This window comes from Pseudorca crassidens, chromosome 12 (assembly GCF_039906515.1).
Source record: "Pseudorca crassidens isolate mPseCra1 chromosome 12, mPseCra1.hap1, whole genome shotgun sequence".
Lineage (NCBI taxonomy): Eukaryota > Metazoa > Chordata > Mammalia > Artiodactyla > Delphinidae > Pseudorca > Pseudorca crassidens.
In genome coordinates this window covers 57,839,578-57,856,024 of record NC_090307.1, presented here as the reverse complement: position 1 = coordinate 57,856,024, position 16,447 = coordinate 57,839,578, and the positions used below count along the sequence as shown (strand labels likewise).

The following is a 16,447-nucleotide window of genomic DNA, read 5'->3' as shown; positions in this document are numbered from 1 at the left end:
CGCTTGCCAGACTTTCCAGAATCTAGCGCCTTGGTGCCCCTCCCTCCGAGCCTGGAGCCTCCAGGCTCCCCCCTGGGCCTCCCCCAGCTCAGCGCTCACCCCAGGCTCAGCCACCAGCACTGCCTCCCAAACCTGCCAGCAGGCGCTTGTGAAAGATGCAGAAGGAGGAACTCTACTCAAAGCCTTCTTGCCTTTTGAGTTTCCGATGATTACCCTCAGAACTTTTCTGGGCTGAAGTCCCAGCCTCCAGGCTGTGGACTTTCTATTGGTGTGTTAATTTGCTCTGGCTGCTGTAACAAACTATGACAGACCGGGCGGCGTAAACAACAGAAATAAAGAAACGTACTTTCTCACAGTTCTGGGGCCTGGAAGTCTGAGGTCAAGGTGTGGGCAGGCTGTTTCTCCTGAAGCCTCTCTTGTTGGCTTGCAGACGGCTGTGTCCTCTCTGCATCCTCACGTGACCCTTCCTCTGTGAGATGCCCCTGGTGTCTCTCTCTTTTTATAACGACCCAGTCCTATTGGATTCCAGCCCATCCTCATTTTACCTCATTTTAACTTAATCACCTCTTTAAAGCCCTTATCTCCAAATAGGCTTGCATCCTGAGGTCCTGAGAGTGAGGGCTTCAACGTTTGAATCGGAGGGAGGACACACTCAGCTCATAACAGTTGGCTAGGATCCTGGGAGACTCAAAACTCCCTTCCATCCTCTCTGTGCAACAGGTGGGCTAGGCACAATCAGGGCAGGTGGGGAGGGGTAGGCCAAGCTGGGACCGTCACAGTGTGCACCTCGGCCCAGGTCTGCCTTTCGGTCTTAGGTCAGGGATGGGAGGAAGGTGGAGGAGGTCAAAGAAGCCCCCGCAGGCTGAGTTTTAGTCTCTCTAAGCAAGAAGCTGCATTTGAGGCTCACCCTCCCGAAAGCCAACTCCCTGCAGAAAGTTTTTTGCTTGATACACTATTTACAGCAAGTCACAGACATTCCACCAAGTCAATACACACCCTGGACCCAGAGGAAATAAAGGAGCCGACAGTGAGGGCTTGTGTTTGATGGTCTTTGCAGGGGCTGTGTGGTAGAAAATGATTTCATCCTCAAGGCATGGCTCTGAGAAGGAAGTCAGCCAGCAAGTTGAAACAAAGCAAACAGCCTTATCTTGTTCTTGATTCATGGGTTCCGCTTTCTTCAAAGCCCTTTAGAGGCAGGACACTGAATTGTCATTGTCAGAGTAACTGCTGTTGCCAAGTCCCTCCTGGGACCTCGCATCTGTGACTTATAAGACCTGGGGTCTCTGACATTTTTCCTTGACAAACCTTTGCTGCTCGCTGGTCAGGCTCACTACCCAACAAGGGCTTAAAATATACATATATGAAATACACACATGTATATAGTAAGTGAAATCAGCCAGTCACAAAAATCACAAACACTGTATGATTCCACTTACAGTATAAGAGGGACCCAGAGTTGTCAAATTCATAGAGACAGAAAGTAGAAGGGTGGTTTGCAGGGGCTGGGGGTGAGGGAGGGGAAGCTCTTGTTTAACGGGTAGAGTTTCAGTTTTGCAAGATGAAAAGGGTCTGGAGATCTTTTGCACAACCGTGTGAATGTACTTATTGAACTGTACACTTAAAGATGGTTAACATGGTAAGTTTTATGTTACATATATTTTAGCACCGTTTTTTAAAAAGGCTGCTGTAAGCAATCATTTAATAGAATGATTAATGATCATGTAATAGAATGTCAAGCCAACCTAGGTTTGAATCCCATATCTGCCACTCACTAGTTTTGGGACAGGGTTCTAAGTTTTTTGTTTAGTGCCTTAAAACGACAGCAATCGTGTTACTATTTCTGTTCCTGTGGGGCAGGAATTTGGGAAGAGCTTTGGCTGGGTAGTTCTGGCTCAGGGTCTCTTTTGAGCTTGCAGTTGGGTGGGTGGAGGGTTGGATCACTGGGGGCTGCTGAACACCTCTCCCTCTTCCTAAGAGTCTCCAGGCTTCTTCATGGGGTCTTTCCACGAGGCTGACTTGGGCTTCCTTACAGCATGGTGGCCTCAGGGAAATCGGACGCTTCTGTGGTGGCTCAGGGCTCCAAGCAGGCAGATGTCCCAGGGACTAAGGGAGAAACAGCATCACCTTTTCTGATTTAGCCCTGGAGGTCACGCACTGTCAGTTCCTGCGTACTCTCTCGGTCACAAGCAAATCACACACTTCCCCATGTTCAAGGGGAGGGGTAGCGGACTCCACCTCACCATGGGAAGTGGCAAAGTTCTAGAGCAGGTTTGGCAAATTACGACCCTTGGAACAAATCAGGCTCACCTCCCCAAGGCAGCCATGTCCGTGCCTTTACATATCGTCTCTGGCTTTGCCACAATGTCAAAGTTGAGTTGTTTGGGACAGAGACTGCATGGTCTGCAAAACCAAAAATATTTACTGTACAGCTCTTTATAGATTTTCCTGACCCCTGTTCTAGAAGACCATGTTGGATGGACAATATTGTTTTAGCCACCTTTGGAATATGCCGTTGGCTGCAGGCAGGTTACGAGCCGCTCTGAACTTTACCTGGGTCTCCAACTCTGTAAAAAGGAATGACGATCATATGTAAAAAGTACTCAGCACAATTCCACACCTGTAACACATAAAGTACACAATTTAGTTCTTCCCCTTCTGGGCTTAATTATGAGGAAAGTTGTTTACTGCCACTCTAGGTCTATTAGCATCCGGAAATTCCCAATTTTAGACCCTCCTTGGAATTAAGGCAGACTTTACAGAGACCCTCTTTTTTCTTTTTTTAAGAACCTCTTTATTTTATATTGGAGTATAGTTGATTAACAATGTTGTGATAGTTTCGGGTGTACAGCAAAGTGATTCAGTTATACATATATTACATGTATCTCTTCTTTTTTCAAATTCTTTTCCCATCTAGATTGTTACATAATATTGAGCAGGGTTCCCTGTGCTATACAGTAGGTCCTTGTTGGTTATCCATTTTAAATCCAGCTGCGTGTACATGTCAATCCCAAACTCCCTAACTATCCCTTCCACCAACCCTTCCCCCCCTGGTAACCATAAGTTCGTCAGAGACCCTCTTTTTAAACACGTATTTATTACTCTGGACGAAGGAAATGTTTGCAAGAATTCTTTTAAAAATGCAATCCCCCGTCCCCCGCCCCCCAGCCATCCTCCAATGCATTATTTTATCAGACTAGCTACATTTTTACCTTTCAGAGAACAAATACCTAAGGGACTGAGGCAATCTCATAAATTTGGAACTGAGTGACGGGAACAGCATGGTGGTGGCAGGTCTCCGATGCCCTAGGGAGAGAAAGACACAAGAAATTTGACCTACTTCACAGTTTTGCTCAGGGCTGCCTCAGCCTCAGACAAAGCAATGAAAAATGTTTTCTTGGCCTCCCCTTACCCATCGCCTCCCTCTCCTATTGCCCAGACTTGTTATCTCCGCCCTGACCTCCTCCACCCGCCAAGACTGCCCTTGGATTTTTTCCTCTCCTACCCTGGATGTTTCCAAGGCCAATCCTCCAGCAGCTCTCGGAGATTATCTGCTTGTGACCTGCTGTCCTCCCTGCTCCAAATTCAAGCAGGCTCCTTCTGAAGCCTAGTTATTCAGTGCTTCTGAACTTGTTCTCTCTAGAAGCAAGCTTCTATCCAAGAAAATAGAGACCCCTAACAGGCACTGGGGTAACATTAGACCTGCCAGTCCCAATTCTCCTACTCATTTACTCAAAAACCACCAAAATTAACAACTGTTAATTTGTGCAAACAAACTATATTCTGTCTCCTCTCCAAATTACGCTTGACTCCAATCACTTTTTTTTTTTTTTTTTTTTTGCGGTACGCGGGCCTCTCACTGTTGTGGCCTCTTCCGTTGCGGAGCACAGGCTCCGGACGCGCAGGCTCAGCGGCCATGGCTCACGGGCCCAGCCGCTCCGCGGCATGTGGGATCCTCCCGGACCGGGGCACGAACCCGTGTCCCCTGCATCGGCAGGCGGACTCTCAACCACTGCGCCACCAGGGAAGCCCCTCCAATCCCTTTTAAAATCTACCTAGCTTCACCCTGAGCTGTGTTGGAAGAATAGTTCCTTTTTATTGCAGCTGTATGTCGCCATGTTAGTTTTATATCAAATATTATGAGTGTTTGGGGGGGCAGCTGGGAGGGGAAGTGTGTAACTAGATGATTAGAGAACACTCCCTCTGGCCCTATTAATTTTTACAGCATTTTCCCCTCCTATTTTGCTTAAATTTGCAACTTTATGCAAATTTTATGAAACATTTTGTGGTATCCCCAGAGCCCCAGCTCGGCCAAAGGCCAGCTCAATTTACGTTGCTCCAGGAAGCATTGTGGTTTGGAAAAATCACTCAGCTGGCTGCGAAAAAGTAAAAATTGTTACCACTACAGCTGATGCCGATCCTACAGATTGCTGTAAAATGAACAGAAAGTAGTTAAGCGCATTGCCCTAGGTCACAGACCTACTCATTTATGGACCTGGAATTCCAAAGACTTTTGGCTCTTCCAAGTGTTCCGTTCATTCATAAATTCATACTCCCTCAGGGTACCAGGCACTGGGCCCTTTCAACCGATATTGCTTCCTTTACTCCGTTCTCCAGAGTGCTTTTGTTTATTTTATATCCAATATCACTTATAAAATAACGTGCTGCCAACCATTCTCTTAAGCTCAAACAAGTTTTTTTGACAACATACTTTCTAATCTATCCTTAGGTTAGCGATAGAAAAATGGAGTGAAATGACAGACATTGAGATATGTTTAGTAGAAAAGCTTTGGTTGTTTTGCTTATTTTTATCTCAGGTAAACATCTGGGAAGTAACTAAAAATAAAAGTATGGTCTGAGATGGTCAGTGTTTCTGAAGTACTTTTATGACTAAAACCGTGAATGTAAGGTCACATGAAATCAGAATTTTGAGTGTGTCTGTAACAGGAGCACTGCTGGTGGATGTACTGAACAATAGAGTTTTAGCCTGAGATTCAGTTTGTTTCATCACCTACCGCTTACCTGGCACCAGACTAGATAACTGAGACACCTGGTTGCCATGGAGATGAGATGGCATCATCGGATCACATCTGTGTACAAGTATAGCTTCAGAGTTTCACAGGCCTTTTGCACAGGAGCAGGGGTCCACCCGGCTTACTGGCTGCTAAGACAAAACAAAGGGATTTCCCTTATGAAATGGTTGATGTTGTTACCATGTACTATTTATTGAGCACTTACGATGTGTCAGGTAATAGTCTGAGCATTTCTCAGATATTACTTCGTTTCATCCTCCCACCAACCCAGCAAGGGTTACTATTCCCATTTCACATAGTAAAAAACTGATGTTTAAACAGATTAAACAGACCTCCCTAGGTCTGCCTCCAAAACGTATATTCTGAAACATCACGCATTACTGCCTCTCAGGCATGGAAAGCAAACTTATTGCTGTTTGCTTGATAGGTTTTTAGTAATTTAAGTGCATCATTTTAGGGCTAGTATCCTACCTAGTCACTTTGGCAAACTAGGAAGATTTAGTTGACAGGCCTTAAGCAGTGCTTGGAGAGGGTCTGTGCTTTTAAATTCTCAAGTACTTGAACTGAAACAGAGTGAGCTGGTCCCGTTCACATCCTGCCCTCCAGCCCCCTCTAGCTGGAAGTTATTAGCGTTGACCATGAGGGCAAAGCAGAACATACTTGAAAATGTTTTGGGTTTGTTTTTGTCTCTTCTGAACTGAGTGGTAATACAGAAAGCAGGAAGACAAGTTTTAAACCACTGACAGGGAACCACCCCCCAAGACCGCAGAAGTTCATGGCAATTTCTGCATTTTCCAAGATACAAGACAGCAGAGGCTGGGGCCTGTCATCTGTGTGATTTAAGGAGATGGGGGCTGCAGAGGGTGGGATGGGGTACAATGGCACAAAGCTGATAAAGACGGACCAAGCAAGCCACAACTCCCAACCCGAGGGGAGGGCTTGCACTTAGGAAAGATGCAAGCCCTTTTAGGCCCTTTTCTTTTCTCCCCGCATCTCCTCCTCTCAGTAGGTGGCTCCACGGCTGGGAGGGCAGAATGTGGGGCTGCTCGAAGCTGGGTGGTGAAGGAAGGCCTCTCTAAGGAGAGGATTTATGAGCTGAGGCCAGAGAGATGAGATGAAATTTTAACATTCAGCACTAGGGACAGGCATCTTAAAATGTGCTCTCAACACGCAACTTCTGCGTAGGGCTCTTCGTGCTGTAGAAACCCCAACATGGGGAAAGGATAGGGTCTCCCCACCTCCAGTGAAATCTCCTTGGGAGTTTTCAAGATGGTTTTTGTATTATTGGCATTTTGTTGTAACAAATAATGCAGGAAGGAAGGAAGAGAGCCTCCTTCCTGTGTTTGAGATATTAAGTGCCACACCACGTCCCCTTACATCATATTAACTACATCATCCGTCTCATGACACTATGAGGTCACCGAGGCTGTTACCCAAACTCAACAGATGAGGAAAAGGGATGAGAGCTGAGTCATCTGAGGTCCTGCAGCCAGTAAGTGGCAGGTCAGGATTTGACCAGGTCTGGTTGCCTTCAAGGCACTGCCTTTTCCAGACACCACCGGGCCACCACGGCTGAGCACCTGTTTGAAATACAGACAGTCTGGTTTGGTGAGACCTTGTATGATAGCATTTGCCATACAGAATCATTTAATCCAACAAATAAGTATAACAGGAAACAAAGATCTACCTGATCACTAATTTCCCTGTGCTTTCATATCAGAGCATCAGTGTAAGAGGAACGAGCAAAGTGTGATGAATTCTATAGGAAACATGTAGGAGGGGCTCACAGAACACAGATGAAGTGAATCTTGACGCATGAACAGGAGTTTTCCAAGCCAGGAAGGACGCTTAGCATCTGTAAAGTCATTGCATAAGTGCCAGGCCAAACAGATCAATACGCAAATCAATAAGTCAAATTTTTAAAAATAAAATTAGAGTGCACTTCCCTGGTGGCGCAGTGGTTAAGAATCTGCCTGCCGATGCAGGGGACACGGGTTCGTGCCCCAGTCCGGGAAGATCCCACATGCCGCGGAGCGGCTGGGCCCGTGAGCCATGGCCGCTGAGCCTGCGCGTCCGGAGCCTGTGCTCCGCAACGGGAGAGGCCACAACGGTGAGAGGCCTGCGTACCGCAAAAAAAAAAAAAAAAAAAAAGTCAGGGGTTTTCATGAGAACTAAGAGGAGGCATTTAGAGGGACTTCCGGAAGCCTTCCTGGAAAAGGCGACACCTCAGCTGATACCTGAAGGAGAAAGACGACAGAACGTTCCTATAGGGAAATTCCCTCTGCAAAGGCCAGGGAACTTGGTGGCTTGAACAGCTAAAAGGAAAAGTGGTCGGGAGGACGTGGAGTTCTGAAACCTGAAAGGATGAGGAGGAACTAAGTAATTAGAATCTCCAAATCCCCAGACCCACGTCTTTATCCCGAGGGCAGAGCTGTCAGCCGGATCCCTTCATAATCTCCCCCTCCTGCTCTGAGCGTGTATAACAGTTTGGAGCCAGGGACAAGACAGAGCCCGTGAGACCAATTAGAAAAGTATTTCTCAAACTCCTGACGGACAAGATACATTCTACCTGTTAACCCAGAATGTACACAGATCTCGGGACACACACTGACACAAGCGTCCGGAAACCAAATTTACTCTTCCTTTGTTTGATGCACTCTGACGTTTTCTAATCTATTCCGTTGTGGTTTTTTTAATGGTAAAACTGTATGACCCACCTCAACTGATTTCATGACCCGTTAAGAAGTCACAACAGGTAGCTTGAGGAACGCTGAGGTAGGAAGTTGCTGTCATCTTCCAGAGGGGAAATAATAGGATCTAGGGAAGCAGAAAGGTGGATTGTAGGATGTGGAAGGATTCCAGAAGGATCTAAGAGATAGGAGGGAAGGACCCAAAGGAATTAGAGGTGATGCCCAGAGTTGTGGCTTGAACTCTGGGTAGAAAAAGGAGTTACTTGCTAAGATAGGGAAAGTGAACTTGAAGATCTACTCGGAGGGTAGACACTGAGTCTTTGAGAAATGCCCATTTTGTTTGGTCAACACAAATGTACCTCCTCATTTGAGGATTATCTGAAGAAAAAGCGTCTAAAGGCTACATGATGTAATTCCAGAAAGTGGTCAGGTTTTACTAAAAGAGGGAGCAAAATGGTGGTGTTGAAAAGGAGGAAACCATTCGTCCTCGGGCAGGGGGTAGGTTCTGCAGCAAGCCTCAAAATCCTACTTAGAAAGGAGAGTCAAGCTATAAATCCCAAGGAAACAACCCAGATCGAATACTCACCTGGTGCTTTGCTGTGGCTGCCATCAGGGCTTTTGTAAGACAGAGAATAGGGTAAGTAGAGCCTTTGACTTTTCAGGTACCAAACCCGTTGGCACTGCTTTTAGAATCCCCGATCACGAGTTCAGGAAGGGAGCGGGCGTTGCTTATGCACTTCTTGTAAAAATGAAAATCCATTAACTTTATTCTTCACGCACGTTCTCCAACAGCATCGGGTCAAAGGGACTTTTTTCCTTCCTCTTTTCAGAGCTTCCAGGTCCCAATCTGGCTCCTTCTAAATCTTTTATTTTACAAAACAATAGGGAGTGGTGGTAGCCTGTGGCTAGTTGAAGATTTTGAACAATAGGTGTTTCTGAGCCGGGTTTATGGAAATGGTCCTGTCTGTGTCCTGGGGGTAGATTGTAAATGAGATGTCGACAGGAGCTCTATTGTGTGGATGGCATTCGGCCTGAAAGAGAGGAATTTCCTTACTGTGCTAGTATTTAAAGTAGATTTGTTGCTGCTTTTGCTAAAACTTTTTATCCAGCTTCTGGAGCTAACAGCACTGAATGAGTCACTGGGTAAGACTGAGACTTCCTGCCCTCCCTAGCAGGGCTCCGACTCTGCCATTTACATTTAGAAAGGACAGACTAAGAAGATTGCTTGGATTTTCATCAGCGTGAGCCTCTCTTTCAGATCGTCACGGGGACCTGAGCCGCCTGCAATCCGTTACCCCCAGGAGAGGGTGGCCAAGCCGGGCTGTTTTTCTCACTCCCTGGAAAACTTCTGGCTGTTTTGCTTGCTTTCTTTTTAAAATCCAAGGAGAGAGACAAACACCATCTCCCGCCTTACGCCTTCCCTTTTTTTGTAAATGACAGGCAATTTCAGTTTACTGTAATTACCTCGGACTGAGGTTGGACCAACTCCACTCTTAGAAGATAAGGCAACAGTTTTATTACCTCTCAGCCAGGTGCCTGGGGGTGACAAGGCTGGCTTTTATCTGGAGACGTGGCAAGGTTATCAGTAACTGAACGGGGCTGAACCTTTGAGCGGTGGCCATTAACATGCTTCCCTTCCCTGTGATCAATTTCCTAACTCTTTATTGGTAATTAATGTTGATCCAAAGACCAGCGCGGGTCTCCTCCAGTGTTTCCGCATTCCGGCACCTCAGCACTTCAGCACTTCAGCAATCCTACTGATAAACGGTGTAAATTGCAACCACGGGCCAGTCCCGTAACATGAGCTTGAAATTCCAAACAAGGCCCCAAACGTACAACCCACTGAACAGCTTAACATCCTCTCATTTGGTAGGTTTGCAGTGGGTATAGCTGGTTTTTCAAAGAATTGATGAATAAAACCTTTCACCTACGACAGTAGAAATCCAAAAGAATCAAAATGATTTCGCTTTACTATCCATGGTTCCTTTCGAAAAGTAAAGTGTAATCCACACCAGGAGGCAGTGCGGGGCTTGTTCTAGATTAAAAGAAAAAAAAAATTTCTAGTGCGTGATCTATTTCTGCCTGCAGTTCATGGACATGTCCAGCCACACAACGGTTTATTCTTTAATTCAAGCTATTTTACATGGAGTCTGTCTGTTATCTCTTAGATTGGAAATGTGGGATAAAAACTTGTGATCTGAAAATGATTTTCCAGCTGTGCCCTGGGTAGAGCTTTAATGAATGAGGAATGCCCTTAGGGATCAACTTTTAGGTGCGTGTCCTGGGCTGCAGCCAGCCTGGACCTAGCGTGGAATCACCCTCCTGTCAGTCCAAAGTATGGTGGGCCAAGGAGAAGAATGTTACTTTTATCTCTTTGGCTGTGAAGTCAGATCATAGCTTTAGGGTACAGGATGAGAATGGGGGAGAGAATGATGGAAGGGATGGCTCAAAACACACACACACACACACACACACACAAGCACACAACCTGGCAGATACGAAGTGTTTACCTCCAAGCGTTTATCTTCAGACTACTAATTCTGTAATTTTTATAGACAGCATTCCACACTGTGGGAAGAGGCCAGTTAAAAGCCCCTACAAGTACCCCTGTTACCATTATAACAAAAACCAACAAAGGTGTTTCTGCCAATGGTGTGTGAAACACAGTGACAAACCAATGAACACCCAGAACTCACACGGTCGAGGAAAGAGAGACAATGTCAGAAGTATTATCAAATTTGAAATCGGATTCCTCTTTTCCTTAAAGATGTAGAAACGTTGCCCACCCACCAGGCCAAGCCCACCACCACCCAGTCACTACCCATCCCCCATTCTCCTCCTGGGCCAAGCTGGGCCAGAGCTCCGTCCAGGACCAGAGATGCCCTGGAGGAGGAGGTCCCTGGCGGGGGGGGGGGGGGGGGGGGGGCTCTGATGTACCGAGGCACCTGAAGGAGTGGGTGGCCACCATCCTTCAGCGCTCTGAAAGCCATAGGCCAAAACCTGACCTTGCAGCTACTTGCAGTGTGACTGCTTCACCTTTTCCTGCAGACAGACAGGTTAGAGTACCCAGGCCCCCCAGGGTGTGTCATGCAAATCAGCTTTCTACAATCCAAAAAGTTCTGAATTCCAAGCACGTTTGACCAAGAGATTCAGAAAAAGGCTTCTGGACATTGCTCTCATGAGGGTTCAAAGGAGAACCTTAACGACAGAAAATATAAGGCAGCTCTTTAAAAGAAGAGAACGGAGGCTTAGATGAGAAGAACCCAGGTTCCAGTCGGACCCCACTCTGCAGAAGGTGGGCAACCCAAACTCTCTTGCCTCCAGTCACTTGTGGAGCTGGGATAATAGGTCCAGGCACCTGGCTCCAGGAAACACAGTGAATGAGGATGCTGTGGGCAGTAGCTAGAGTAAACTGGTAGATTTTAGTGCTGGCCTCACCAGTTTGCTGGGATTTTTAAAAACATTTTATTGGAGTAGAGTTGATTTACAATGTTGTGTTAGTTTCAGGTGTATGGCAAAGTGAATTAGTTATACATATACATATGTTCATTCTTTTCAGATTCTTTTCCCTATAGGTTATCACAGAATATTGAGTAGAGTTCCCTGTGCTATACAGTAGGCCCTTGTTGGTTATCTATCTTATATATATAGTAGCGTGGGTACGTTCATCTCAAACTCCTGATTCATCCCTCCCCACCACGTTTCCTCTTTGGTAACTTTAAGTTTGTTTTCGATAACCGTAAGTCTGTTCCTGTTTTGTAAATAAGTTCATTTGTGTCACTTTTGAAAAATTAGATTCCACAGGGAATTCCCTGGTGGTCCAGAGGTTAAGACTCTGTGCTTTCACTGCTGTGGGCCCGGGGTTCAATCCCTAGTCAGGGAACTAAGATCTCACCAGCCATGTGGCATGGCCAAAAAAACAAAAAAGATTCCACATATAAGTGATATCACATGGCATTTGTCTTTCTCTGGCTTACTTCACTCAGTATGACAATCTCTAGGTCCATCCATGTTGCTGCAAATGGCATTATTTCCTTCTTTTTAATGGCTGAGTAGTATTCCATAGCATATACATACCACATCTTCTTTATCCATTCCTCTGTTGATGGACATTTAGGTTGCCTCATATCTTGGCTATTGTAAATAGTGTTGCAATGAACATTGGGGTGCATGTGTCTTTTTGATTTTTTTATGGTTTTCTCTGGATATATGCCCAGGAGTGGGATTGCTGGGTGATACGGTAGTTCTATTTTTAGTTTCTTCAGGGAACTCCATACTGTTCTCCATAGCGGTTGTACTAATTTACATTCCCACCAACAGTGTAGGAGGGTTCCTTGACATTTTTATTTAATTCTGGCAAATAACCAAAACCCAACTGTACAGTGGAATTGTGAATGCAGTCTGAAGTGGCCTTTATGAACCCACTTTAAAGGCTGGTGGTGTTTGCTGTGTGGTGCAGACTGAAGAAGACTGGGGGGCCCCGGCCAAGTTCTTCTCTGGACCTGTGTCCTCATCTGTCAGTGACACAGTTGGATAATGAGGTGTCGTTTTGAAGCACTGATCCTGTCATCTGAGAGTCAGTAAGGGGCTGGTGAACTTTCTGGGCCCAGCGGGCTGGTAGACGGTATTCCACAGCTTAACTCAAAAAGTCTGTCCTGTTTTTCCTTTGAGGAGGGGGGCTTCAGGGAGGAAAGCGGAAAGGAGTCGGACGAATAATTAACTGTCTCACTGCACAGATCAGGCCCCCCTACATGCCTTGCTCTCCAGATACAGGTAATTATTTCTCATCACCCTCCAACTGACAGCAAGGCATGCTGGATACATTTTCTTTCTTCTTTGCTTCCTCATATATCCTGTTTCCCCCAGTTTGTCTGATGCAAAAGCTTCTGCTCCAGGTGGAGCCAGCCCGCCAAGCCCTCTGTCCACAGGGCAGCAGCGTCAGCTGCTCTGACACAAGGTCTGCCTTCTCTCCGAAGCCCAGGGTGTTGGCCAGAGAGCAGAGGCTCCTGATGGATCCGGCCAGAGGTTTCAGTGAGGACTCAGCCCGACGGACCACCATGAGACATGACCTCACTGGGTTTGGACACAGCACCCTCGCTCTGCATGGCCAGCTCACCGTTTCAAGGGAGACCAGTGGGCAGTGTGTGCCCGAGACCCTGCTCCCACCTGGAGCCAGTCAGCCACTACACCTGGCCTCAGAGCTCTGTACCCCCTGAGGTCCGCTGTGTGTCCCAGACACGGCCCCACGGCGAGAGTCCTGCTGGGCTGTGTGATTGCATTCCAGGTTTCCCTTGCTTTCCAGGTCCATGGTACAGGTGTCGTGAAATGAGACCAGGAATAAGAAGTCAAAGAATAATAAGGAGCGGAAGGAACGGAGGAGGAAAGGCAGCTGCTCTGGGGAAAGGGCAGTGAGCATCACAGCCCCACAGGGATAAAGCCCAGCAGAGAGGGTGGAGGAAGCTAGGTGGATAATCCAAAGGACTAACTGCTTCCAGCTAATACGAGGTGGGCCTTTCACATTCTAGCTCCACGTCAAAAGCTGGCCAATCACTGCTGCATTCGGCCAGCAACTGACCAAGGCCAAACAGCGGTGGGCATCAGTGACGGGAGATTATGTTGCAACGTCCAAGGTCACAGAGACCGGCTTTGCTGAGTATTCATTTTCCTTCTACCCTGGTGACTTTGCTTTCCTAATTATTAGTCCCTTTTTCTGCTTCTCCAGGAAATCCCTTCTCGTCCCTGTTCCTTCCTTCACGTAACAAGCATTTACCGCCATACGACTACGTGCCACGCACGGTCTAAGTACTGTGGTTGTCATGAACACAACGGACAACAATGCATGACCTTGTGATTCTTACATCCTTAACTAATTCCTTTCTCTCAGTTTGGTCCGGAAAAAATAAAAAATTTCACCTAACAGGGAATAGAGGCAAGTATTGCTAAGAAATGACATCTAACAAGAAATGAAAGCTAGCTGATGAGAAGCTTAAAAGCAAAATGTCCTTCCCCACTCCTGGCACCATCCCTACCCCAGGTATCCCAGGCCTGTTATCTTCCAACAAGACCCAGTCTGCCCGAACCTGAGGAGGTGGGACCAGCTGCCCAAACAGGAAACCTTATTTCATTCTGTAACCCTGACCTTGGGTCCTGAATCTTCCCCTCCTGTAAACAGTCCATTCAACCCAGGAAGACCTGCTGACTTGGCTGGGACAAATTCTGAAAAATTCACATAATGTTACAAACATTAAAAAAGAAAAAAAAAATCCCTAGATCCTAGAGGAAGTGGTATATCTGATTCAATCGTTAGAAATTGCTTCATAAAGTCATGGAACAAATGGAAATTTAATCCTAACAGATGACACTGCCAGGGCAGTCACTTGTGTGCTTGGATGACTCAGTAGCATCTGTTGGAGAGGCTGGGAAAATGAGCCATGAAATCATTCCCTGCTGGAAGCAACGGCCCCGCCTCGCAAATTAGTAAGCCAGGCGTTCTCAACATCCTGCTGTGAACCTTTGTGCCTAGTTCTATGAAGGTTATGACTCACCTGAGCTACCGGTCAAATGATTCTTACTCAGAGTCCTCAGTTTTTAATCTTTACTATGAAATGATCAAGGCAACAACCAGCCGCACGTCTGTCTACTTTCAAGATGTTCCTTTGAAATGACTGATTTTAGGCAACAACTGGTTTTACACAGGGTAACCCTCAAATTCTCATATTAACTGGTTGCCAAGCTTCATTAAACGGTCTCATAGAGGCTTTAGACCTCCGTCCCTGGACCTGGGCCTTCTAAAATGACTTTCCTCCAAACAGCACTTAACTTCCTTTAATTTAGTTAATTAATGTAACTTTTTGAAGAGAACGGTTACTTTGATCTAAACCCTTTTCTTAGTTTCTGGTTAACGTTTCCAGAGAGGAACAAAGAGGGATGCCCTCACGCCTGGCAGAAGCTACCAGCAGCTCACAACTGCAGTCCTTCCTCCAAATCAGAGACCACGGAGGGCGGGAGAAGCCCTGAGAGGAAGAAGACTGGTTAAAACTACTGCCCTTGGCATTTTCGTGGGTGTTTGCCCCAGACAGAGATAAAAGAGCTAGGGTGGGGCTGCAAAGCACGCTCTCTGGGAAGCTGGGCCTGCAGTTTGGAAATCCTCAGTCATCCTTGAAAATCAACTAACTGGAAACAAGCGATGGGAATTAGAAATGCTTCTACCTGCAAGCTTCCTGCAAACAACCGACAAATTCAGATAAAAACGGAAAATGCAAGTCCCACCCACCAGGAATCCTCAGTTTCCTGCCTATTCATCCTCACTGCCATCCACCTAACCAAATGGCCACAGCAGTTTTTGCTTTTCAGCTTGCCAAGGAAACAAAAACTGTTGCCCTAGCGAATGCTTTGGGAAAAAAAAAAGGTCAGCAACCTCAACCCAGAGATCTTACCCTGCAGCACGGGTAAAATTTTTGTTGAGGTGATAAATTAAAAAGCAAGACTTCTGACTCTTGACTTCCACTCTGCGTTTTTTGGGCAAACGCAGCCCAGACGTCCCGCGTCCCAGCGTGACTTACCTGGGAGCCTCGGACTGAAGTTGTACCTTGAAAGGTACCTCGGTGATGTTCCGAGCTTGGTCACCAGGGGACGCTCGAGAGCCGGGCTGCCGCAGCAATACTTTGTTTTCTCAGACTTGGAGTGGCGAAGGGGGAGGGCGGGGGGAGAGGGCGGGGGAGGGGGTGGCGAGGGAGATGCAGCTGGCTTTCAAAAAATCCTTTTGTTCTCTGAAATCCTGCCGCTTGCCGTTTTAGAAGGCAAAGGTTGCCACGTTACCTGTTGCCAGGGTCCTGAGAGTGCTTGGGGAAAATGTGGGCGACAAAGGTAGCGCACAAAGTCCTGGGCTCGGTGGCCTTCCAGCCCTTTGGCCGGGCTTGGCGCTGACATTTGGAGAGCAGCTGCCGCGATCGCCGAGCATTGTTTGGTTGTAGTTCTAACAGAGGAGTGGCTGCGTCTTACATCATTTCCAGGCATGAAGTGCCTGGGGCTTTTTTTTTTTTTTAATGACTAATTTTCGGGTCCCTCCCTCCCTGGAGTTTGGGACAGAACATGCACTGTGCAGGACAGCCTCGCCTCAGGAAGCCCAAGTTTTGTAGCAACTTGTTAAAATAACTCGGGTGCCTCAAAAGGAAAAAAAAAAAAAAAAAGCTATGCTCCTGAAACAAACCTTTCCATTCTTCCTTCTGAGAACAATGTTGTGTTTGATTAGCCATGGAGGCTGCTCCCTGAAAGATCTGCTCTCCCCACCAGGGCCGGGCTGCTATCGGCTGAATAGATCTCTGAGCCAGACAAGCCTGGGCTCCGGGCATTTGTCTGGCATTAGGAAGCGTCTGGAATACTAGTAACTACCAACTGGCGAGCCTTATGACTACAAGAGTTCTTACACCACCCCTCCCTCTCTGTCCACATCCCTCTCCGCCCCCCTCTACCCGTACACAAGCCTGCTTTTCTCTACTTCGAGGGAGGAAAGGTTAGCTCGTTTCTGTGGTTTCCGTGGCGGATGGCTCTGGTGGTAATCAGTCCCATAGCCACGTACCTGGAGCCAAAACTAACCAGGACAGAGGCCAGCAGAAGCCCTGCCCCGCCCCCGCCCCAGGAGCCCTGCGCCCAGTCCCCGCAGCGCTCTGATCACCGACGCCTCACCATGGGGCCAGCAGGCTGCGGACCGCTGACCACCACACTTTG

At 47.1% G+C, this 16,447-nt stretch overlaps 1 protein-coding gene and 1 long non-coding RNA gene across 25 annotated transcripts in view; one reads left to right on the top strand and one right to left on the bottom strand.

Moving 5' to 3' along the window:
- The window catches only part of DLGAP1 (DLG associated protein 1), a 1,249,429-nt gene that overhangs the window by 1,163,462 nt on the left and 69,520 nt on the right, over positions 1 to 16,447 (top strand). The gene's annotated exons all lie outside the window — the stretch shown is intronic.
- On the bottom strand, positions 1,624 to 16,147 carry LOC137203457 (uncharacterized). 7 transcript variants are annotated; one of them, XR_010933127.1, is made up of 7 exons: positions 15,283 to 16,147; positions 8,307 to 8,751; positions 7,748 to 7,847; positions 5,020 to 5,158; positions 3,210 to 3,303; positions 2,308 to 2,564; positions 1,624 to 2,103 (listed from the first exon to the last, which is right to left on the bottom strand). It is a non-coding gene; the product is annotated as an uncharacterized lncRNA (long non-coding RNA). The 7 variants fall into 7 exon arrangements; XR_010933128.1 differs by having other exon boundaries at positions 1,624 to 2,617; positions 15,283 to 16,120; XR_010933125.1 differs by having other exon boundaries at positions 1,624 to 2,564; positions 15,283 to 16,119.